Raw genomic sequence first — 9,775 nt, forward strand, 5'->3', positions numbered from 1 at the left:
ACGACCCAGTGCACTTGCTGGTTAGTTGTGCGAAGTTGTGATAAAAAGTTGGGATTACAATTGAGCATACCATGTTGATGGCGCCATTGATGATCACAATTTCGTGCACCACAGGTACATATATATAATATAAACATGAAAATTCAATGTAAAGAGCAAATATGAACAAGATTACAGCAACAACAGATTTGCAAATATGATGAAACAGAAGCAAGAACAGTGCAAATAAACAAACCTAGAGCCACTAACCACAGCCTAATCTACCTAACAACCTAAAATCTACTACAACATGCATATCTAACTATCCTAACATGAACAAAAACGGAAAAATAAGAATAAACTACGAATGGATAAAAGGGATTGCGTGTTGCGGAACCTGGACGGCGAAAGAAGGGGAGTAGGTAGGAAGGTGGTTGGGTGGTGGTGATGGTGGCGTCCGGTGGTTGGCACGGTGGCTAGTGGTGACGTCCGGCGCGGTAGTTGGCGGCATTGGGCACAGCGGTTGCTGCTGTTAGGGGGTAGGGACTTTGGGAAGGGTAATGGGTGAAATAGGGGTTGAATAAGGGAGAGGGGGGTGGCACGGCTGGGATGGCTGGTGGTGGTGGGTGGTGGTCCGCGGAGGGCAGTGGCGGAAAGGGGGGAAGAGAGGAAGAAAGAAGAAAGAAGAAGGGGAGGGAGGAAGGGGGTAGGTGGCGGCGGTGTCTGGGTGGTGGCGGCGTCTGGGTGGCGGCAGTGGGTGGGCGGTGGCTGGGTGGTGGTTGAGAGAAGAAGAAGAAAAGAGGGAGAAGAGGGTTGGGGGCTGCGCGAATGATAGGGTTCGCGTGGCTGGGGGGTTATATTTTCAAAGCCACGCGATCGCGTAGGGGGCGCGGTCGCGATGGGGGTGAAAATGGGGGTGACGCGATCGCGTGGGTCGCGCGATCGCGTCGCTGGAAATTGTGCTAAACGCACGACTCCAGCACCGTTTCAGCGCAACTCTCTGTCTCCTTCTGGGGTGATGTGCAATCCATGCGATGCGATCGCGTCGCTCACGCGGTCGCGTGGGATTGGTATTGTGCAAGTGACGCGATCGCATGGGGCATGCGATCGCGTGGGCCAATTTGTGCAAAACGCACAAGGGCCGCACGATTCCAGCCTAAATTTCTGGACGTTGGATGTTTACGCCGATCTCCAGGTCACGTGGCCGCGTGGATGACGCGTTCGCGTGGATAGTGTTTTCACCATATGACGCGATCGCATGGGGCATGCGGTCACGTCGTGCATTCCTTTTTTTTTTAACTGAATGCAGGATGCAATGCTTAATGTGAATGCTATGCATGATTCCAGGTTTAATAAAATAAAAATAAAATTCAAAAACAAACAAAACGAAATAAAATTAAAATTGTAAAAGGAACGATCATACCATGGTGGGTTGTCTCCCACCTAGCACTTTTAGTTAAAGTCCTTAAGTTGGACATTGGAAGGGCTTCCTGTTATGGTGGCTTGTGTTTAAATTCATCCAGAAATCTCCACCAGTGCTTGGAATGCCAATAGCCTCCGGGGTCCCAAACTAGGCATGTAAAGCTTCTGAGCAGCTTCAAACAGATTTTCAGGCTCCCGGGGTGACGAATGTCAGAATAGATTCCAGGATCCCAAGCTTTGCTATTAAATCCGCCTCCGTCTTAATCTATATGTTTTCATCCGGGCAGTTTAAAAAGTGGAATCTCACCATGGTGACCAAACGTTCTCCGTGATCCATGCAATTGAGCATGATACCAATCCGTGTACTTCAAGGTGAAGCGTGGAACCTTATTGAACCTTGTGCACCAACTCTGAGTACAAGCCATTTCCCTCTTACTCTTAAAGCCGCAAAGAGCTCTAAGCTGGCCATCTGTTTCAAGCAAACCATATTCAAGTGAATAAGTAAAGTTATAGGTTAAGGATTGTACCCACTTGAAGCTTGTATTGGGTGGCAATGGCCTTGGGGTAGGTGTTTCTGGTGGTTCTGTAAGTTCTACTCCCTTGTGCTCTTCTGTGAATTCCTCCACTTCCTTGGAAGGTTCTACGATTGTATCTGTGTCCTGGTTAAAGTCTTCTATGTCTTCCTCATCACTTGAGTCATAGATTGGAGGTTGAGAGAAATCTACCTCTGCATCGTATTCATATTCACTTGGGGAAGATTCTTCGACCTCAGAGAATTCACTTGCGGATGTCAGTTCATTACTAAGAGAATTTGACTTGTGACTATCATCATCAAGGGAATTTGTGTCCTGGGTTATTCCGTCCGATTCTTCATAAACAACTTGCCTTGGAGATTGTACAATATCCTCCTTAGCATCAACTGTAGCGTCCACGACGAAGTTCTCCTCAGTTCTGGATTCCCATGGAGGTTCAGCATCTCCTAGATCTTCAACCAACTCTTCTTCTTGAATAATGACAGCTTTTTCTACTTGTTCTAGTATAAATTCGTGCTCTGTCTTGTCCACTGGAGTTTCCAATATTTCCTTCATGCTACGCTCTTCATTAGATTGTTCACATGGGGCTGTGGCTGATCCTTGTGTATTTGAGCACCTAGAAACCCATTGAATTACTGCTTGCTCCAGTTGTCGAATGGTTGTTTGAAGTTTATTTACTGTTTCCTTCAGGCGAACCTCTGCTTCTCGGTTTGCTGGACTTGGGCATGATACATAGGAAAGTGGTGGTGATTGGGAGTGATTGGATTGGTATTGGGGTAAGAAAGGATCATATGGTGGCGAATGGTGAAGAGAAGCTTGTGAGTGTGGTGGTTCGAGGTTATGTTGAAAGGATGGTTTATATGCACGGGGTGGGGCTTGTTGGTAGTTATAAGGTTTTCCACCATATCTTTCAGCTGGGTATGCACAGTGGAATGGTCTTTGTCCAGGATATCTCGGAGGGTGTTGCTGCCTAAAGGGTTGATTAGATCCTTTTGGCTCCATCCATCCTTGATTGGTTTGACCTTGATGCATATTCCTGCTGTAACTTCTATTTCCTTCAACAAAGTTAGAACCAAACTCAAAGCGAGAGGGGTGAGAGTTCATGGTAGCAAATAAAGATAAAAAGGGAAAAAACAAAAATAAATAAACAAGCAAAAGAAAAATATTTACAATAACCAATAATAAGGCACACGTTAGCAGTTCCCCGGCAACGGCGCCATTTTGATGAGAGGACTTTTGCGTGGTCTAGAAATTTGCGGATAAATCCTCGTTGCAAGTATAGTTTCTAAACCTTCAAAAGTCCTTTCATACAAACGTTTTAGTTGTCACAAGTAACAAACCCCTTTTAAAATTGATAACCGAGTATTTAAACCTCGGGTCGTCTTCTCAAGGAACTGCAAGGAAGTATGTTCTTATTATTGGCTATGAAGGTTGTAATCGGGGTTTAGAAGGTGAGAAGCAAGTGATTTGAATGACAAGTAAAGTAAATGGCAATTAAAATAAATAAATACTGTAAAGCAACTTTTGGCAAGGTAAGAGAAATTAGAAGTCCAACTTAGTTATCTCTCTCAACAATAATGAAAGTTGAATCTAAACTCCACTTAGTTAACCCTTACTAAAGCAAAGGAAAGTCAAGGGACTAATTAGTTTGACCTTCGAATTCTATTTATTTCCTAAGAAAAAGTTGGGATTATTGAAGTTCAGTTTAATTAGCAAGATAACAATTATCAATTGTGCTGAGGTTGATAACTGTTGAGTTACTGATTTCTTAACCAAGACCAAAAGGGGAAAAAGTAAATTGCTGGAATAAAATATCTTCAGATCGGAAACAATGATAACTTAATTTAAAGAGAACAATAATGAACTGAAATACATCAAATATCATTAATTCAAATAACAATCTGTAACATGGAATAATTCATAAATTAAATTATAAGAGTAAATAATCAACTCAAGTGCTGGAATAAATAAATAAAAGTGAAAAGGGAAGCTTAAAACAAAGAAACATAAAACCTGGATCGAGAGTCACTCTTACAAACTAAGAGAAGTCCTAGATCCTAATCCTAAGAGAGAGAGGAGAGAACCTCTCTCAAACTAAATCTAAATCATGGAAAGTAGTAAAAATGCGAGCTCCCCTTTGAATGGATGCATTCTCCCACTTTATAGCCTCTAGTCTGTATGTTCTGCACTTGGATCTAGGCCAAAAGGGCTTCAGAAATCGCTGGGGGCGTATTCTGTAAATTCTGATACGTGGCCTCTGTCACGCGTCCGCGTGGGTCACGTGGTCGCGTCATCTAGAGTTTTCCTTGTGGCGCGGTCGCGTCGGTCACGCGTCCGTATCGAATGCGCTATGCTCAAGTCGCGCAGCCGCGTCAGTCATGCGGCCGCGTCACTGCTTTTTCGCTCCTAGCACGCGATCGCGTCGTCCATGCGATCGCGTGGATGCCAGTTTCTTCAAAACTCCGTTTCGCACTTTCCTTCCATTTTTGTACGTTTCCTTTTCCATCCTTTAGGTCATTCTGCCTTAGAAAATCTGAAACTACTCAACACACTAATCACGGCATCGAATGGAAGTAAAGGTAATTAAAATAATTAATTTTAAAGCTTAGGAAACATGTTTTTCACATACATCACATAATAAGAAAGGGAAAGTAAAACCATGCAATTAATATGAATAAGTGGGTGAAGGAGTGAATAAATCACTCAAACTAAGCACAAAATAACTCATGAAATATGGGTTTATCATATACTTTTGGAAAATTGAAGTACTTAACTTGAGATACTAAGATTGATCACATTGATATCACTTATTTTGTGGGGATAGGACCCGAAACGGAAACTTGTGGACGGGGTCAAAGACGGAGAGAAAATGAGGGATCCGCTTCATCTGGTAATCAGGTCAAATTTTTGGCGGCGATGACCTAACTTGTTAATACTATGCAAGCTAGTGCAGCGGCTATAAAGCAAACTATGGAGAGAATGAACAGGAATGGTAACAGATTTGGAGGAAACTCAGGTGAAGGAGGCCCTATACTGTTAGCAACCTTTTTGAAGGTTAATCCCCCTACCTTTAGAGGATCAACTAATTCTACGGAAGTCGACAACTGGTTTCGAGTAATAGAGAGAGCACTACAAGCACAGCATGTACCTGAGTGCCAGTTAGTGGAGCTTGCTGCTTATCAGCTAGCTAGAGAAGCATAACATTGGTGGCAAGGAGCTTATCATCTTCTGCAACAAGGAAACAGAAATAAGGCGATCATTTGGTAAGTTTTTAAAGGGGAGTTCTACCAAATATATTTTCTGAATTCTGTGAGACAAGCCAAGAAGTTGAAGCTACTTTAACTAAGACAAAGAACAATGACTGTGGCTGCTTACACAAGCAAATTCAAGGAGTTGTGTCATTTCTCAAGAGTTTATCAGGGTGCTCCTGAAGGATACGAGGAGTGAAAATGTATGAAGTATCAGGACAGTTTGAGAGACGATATCATGCGAGCTGTGGTACTTCTTGAGGTTAAGAGTTTTGCAGAGTTGGTGAACAAGAGTCGTGTGGTTGAAGATTGTTCTAGAATGAATGGGAATGCGAGCATTAGCCGTGGTGGTTACCATAACCGAGGAGGAGGTACAAGGTCTTTTGCTCCAAGGGGCCGAAACTTTAAGATAGGGGGTTATGTTCAACAACCTCAACGTGGCCAAGCTACTCTCTAAGGGAACAACAACCATCAAGGAAGGAAGTACAGAAGGCAACCTCAAAATGAATTGACTTATAGACAGTGTGGAAGCTATCACCTGGGAACTCTATGTAGAGCTGGATTGGGACTTTGCTACAGTTGTGGAGGAGCTGGTCACATGTCTTAGAACTGTCTCGAGAAGAACGACCGGAGTGCTGGAAGAGCCTAACAATAAGGCCGTGTGTATGCTATAACGACAGATGATGCTGGTAAATCAGATACTTTGATTAGAGGTAAATGCAAAATTGGTGGTAAAGTGTTAACTGTATTATATGATACTGGAGCATCTTATTCATTTATAGATTTTGATAAAGTTGCTGAATTAGGGTTAAAGGTATTGATATTTTCATTTGATTTACATGTGCATACTCCTGCTTCTAAAACTGTGGTGACTAGATTAGGATGCCAAGAAGTTCCTTTTAGGGTGGAAAATTGAGAATTTGTTCATGATTTTATCTGTTTGCCAATGACTGAGTTAGATTTGATATTGGGCTTGGACTGGTTATTGGTGAATAGGGTTTTGTTAGATTATTTTAAGCATTCTGTCTGGTTTATGTTTGAGGAATCATAAGGACCAGTGATTGCACAAAGTTACTACTTAAATGCGATGAAGGTGAATTGTAGTGGAGCAGAGTGCCAGGGATTTATCCTTTTAGCTGCCAATTTATTAGGGGAAAAGCAAGATTTAGATCGAATACCGATTGTGCGAGAATTTTTTGAAGTTTTCCCTGAAGATATACTTGAGTTTCCACCTCAGAGAGAGATTAAATTCGCTATAGACTTAGTGCCAGGAGCTGGACCAGTATCGATTGTACCATATCAGATGGCACCGTCAGAATTGGCAAAGGTAAAAAAGTAATTAGAAGAGTTGATAGATAAGAGCTTTATTCGACCAAGTGTTTCCCCGTGGGGAGCACTTGTGTTATTGGTGAAAAAAAAGGACGGAGGTATGAGGTTATACATTGATTACCGACAGTTGAATAAAGTAACAGTGAAGAATAAATACCCTTTACCACGAATTGATGATCTGATGGATCAGCTAAAAGGAGCCAGCGTGTTATCAAAGACCGACCTAAGGCCAGGTTACCATCAAATTTGGGTGAAAGAAGCGGATATTTCTAAAACTGCGTTCCGAACTCGCTATGGTCACTATGAGTACGTGGTGATGTTCTTTGGGCTAATGAACACCCCTGCTATGTTCATGGATTAAATGAACAGGGTGTTCTGACCCTTTTTTGATAAATTTGTGGTGGTATTCATAGACGACATACTAGTGTATTCTAAATCTGAAGAGGAGCAGGAAGAGCACTTGAGAAGTGTATTGCAAATCTTAAAGGAGAGAAATTTGTATGTGAAGATTTCGAAGTGCAAATTCTGGAAGAGAGAAGTAAGATTCTTAAGTCATGTGGTAAGTAAGGATGAGATTGCAGTGGATCCATCTAAGATTGAGGCAGTGACTGAGTGGAAAAGGTCGACGATCGTAACTAAGATCAAGAGTTTCTTAGGACTAGCTAGATACTATAGAAGGTTCATCAAAGGATTCTCACAAATTGCCTTGCCAATGACAAAGTTAACGCGTAAAGAAGTACCGTTTATGTGGATGCCAGAGTGCATAGAGAGTTTTTAGACCTTGAAAGAAAGGTTAACATCTGCACCAGTGCTTATTCTACCTAGGCCAAATGAATTATTGGAAGTTTATTGCGATGCGTTATTAAAGGGTTTAGGTTGCGTGTTGATGCAACACCGAAACGTGGTGGCTTATGCCTCACAGCAACTGAGATCGCATGAAATGAATTATCTGATGCATGACTTGGAGCTAGCGGCTGTGGTGTTTGCTTTAAAAATTTGGAGGCATTATCTGTACGAGATAAAGTTTAGAGTCTTCTCCGATCACAAGAGTCTGAAGTATGATTTTGAACCAAAAGAGTTGAATACAAGGTAGTGAAGGTGGATGTAGTTGTTGGAAAACTACGACTTTGATCTGAACTATCACCCTAGAAAGCGAATGTGGTAGCGGATGCCTTGAGTAGGAAGTCTTTGAGTGTGGCATGGATGATGCTCAAGGAAGAGGAATTGTTAAGCAAGTTTGTGAGTTTGAGGTTAGGAGTGGAGGATATGGTTGAAGATGTGAGTTTGAATTAGTTGTAAATCACGAGTTATTTTAAGACTGAGATTCAAAAAGCACAACAAGAGAGTGAAGAGTTACGAAGAATGTTAAAAACCATATGACAAAAAAAATAGAAAGAGGTTAAGAAGGATCAATAGGGGATTTGGAGTTACAAAGAGAGAATTTGTGTACCAAGTGTGGGAAACTTGCAGAATGAAATATTGTTTGAAGCTCACAAGAGTGGATTTTCAATTCATCCTGGAGTTACTAAGATGCATCACAACTTGAAGAGAATGTTTTGGTGGTTAGAATGAAGTGTGACGTGGCGGCGTATGTGGCTAAGTGTCTAACATGTCAAAAGGTGAAAATTGAAAAGCCATCTGGCTTGTTGCAACTTTTAGAGGTTCACAATGAAAATGGGAAGGCATCACTATGGATTTTGTAACTGGTTTACCAAGGACACGAGCTGGATCTGATGCGATTTAGGTGATTGTGGATAGGCTGACTAAATCCCTTCACTTTCTACCTATTCAGATGAATTGTTCTTTAGATGAATTGGCGAGAGTGTATATTAAGGAGGTTGTGAGATTGCATGGTGTGCCGACTACAGTTGTATCGGATTGTGATCCCCGTTTCACTTCAAGATTTTGGAGAGCCTTTCAAAAGGCATTTGGTAAACGATTGTTTTTTAGTACTTCTTATCATCCACAAATAGATGGACAATTAGAAAGAACGATTCAAACCTTAGAGGATATGTTCAGAGCATGCGTGTTGGATCAATCTGGAAGTTGGGATAGGTATATACCATTAGTGGAGTTTGTCTATAACAACAGTTATCATGCGAGCATAGGGATGACTCCTTATAAAGCATTGTATAGACGGAAGTACCAATCACCTTTGTGTTATTATGAACTCGGAAAATCAAGTGTGTTGGGTTCTGAATTGGTAGATGAGACGACGGAGAAAATAAAGAAAATTAGAACCAGAATCCTCTTTGCGCAAAGTCGTCAGAAGAGTTATGCGGATTGGCGGAGAAAGCCGTTAGAATTTGAAGAAGGTGAACATGTATTTTTGAGAGTTACTCCCACAATGGACATTGGAAGAGCAATTAAAACAAAGAAGTTAAAATCCTTGATACATTGGCCCATTCGAGATCTTGAAGAAGATCAGTTCCGTGGCATATCAAGTGGCTTTGCCACCAAATCTTTCAAATTTGCATAACGTGTTCCACGTTTCAAAACTACGGAAGTATACTCCAGACACGACACATGTATTAGAGCCCCAGACTATTCCGTTGAGGGAGAACTTAACTTTTTTAGTTGTTCCGATTCGTATGATGATGTGAGTGTTAAAAAGCTCCGTGAAAAGGAAGTTCAATTGGTTAAGGTGGCTTGTAGTCGATCAGGAATTGAGGAGCATTCTTGGGAGTTGGAAGTTGATATGAAGAAGGATTATCTGCAACTATTTACAGGTAACTAAATTTTGAGGACAAAATTTTAAATAAGGTGGGTAGAATGCAAAAGCCGGACAAACCATAATTAATTAAGTAATTAATAATATATGGGTTAAAATGGTTGGAAAATTTAGTAATCATAATTAGACAATTTGAAGATGATATTTGGACTCAGTGGATTTTTTCAAGTCGGAAAGCATAGTTTTCTACATAAAAACGCGCACTGAAAATTTGACCAACAATGCCGGCTGAGATCTCTCTGGTACTGCAGTTGAGAAAATTAATTATGAGTGAAAAGGTTAAAAAGTTAAAATTTATGTTTGAGAAGGTAAAATGTTTAAAACGCACATTAAAACGCTAATCTTAAAGGTTTGGCCCAAAGTTGGGTCAACTGGGTCATATATGTGAACTAGGCCCAAGTTGGGCCCAAGACCAGCATATATATACCCTTATTAATAGCCATTCAGCACCTACAATACATTCATTTCCACATTCATGCTAAAATGAGAGACGAGAGGTGAAGAGAGAAACCCTAAGCTCCATAAACACTAAA

At 41.3% G+C, this 9,775-nt stretch overlaps 1 pseudogene; it reads left to right on the forward strand.

Moving 5' to 3' along the window:
* The first annotated feature begins 4,667 nt into the window (after window positions 1-4,667).
* Window positions 4,668-8,990, forward strand: LOC148577032 (uncharacterized; annotated as a pseudogene).
* Window positions 8,991-9,775: the final 785 nt, after the last annotated feature.

This window comes from Arachis ipaensis, chromosome B1, assembly GCF_059453495.1.
Source record: "Arachis ipaensis isolate K30076 ecotype BB chromosome B1, ASM5945349v1, whole genome shotgun sequence".
In the NCBI taxonomy this organism is placed as follows: Eukaryota; Viridiplantae; Streptophyta; class Magnoliopsida; order Fabales; family Fabaceae; genus Arachis; species Arachis ipaensis.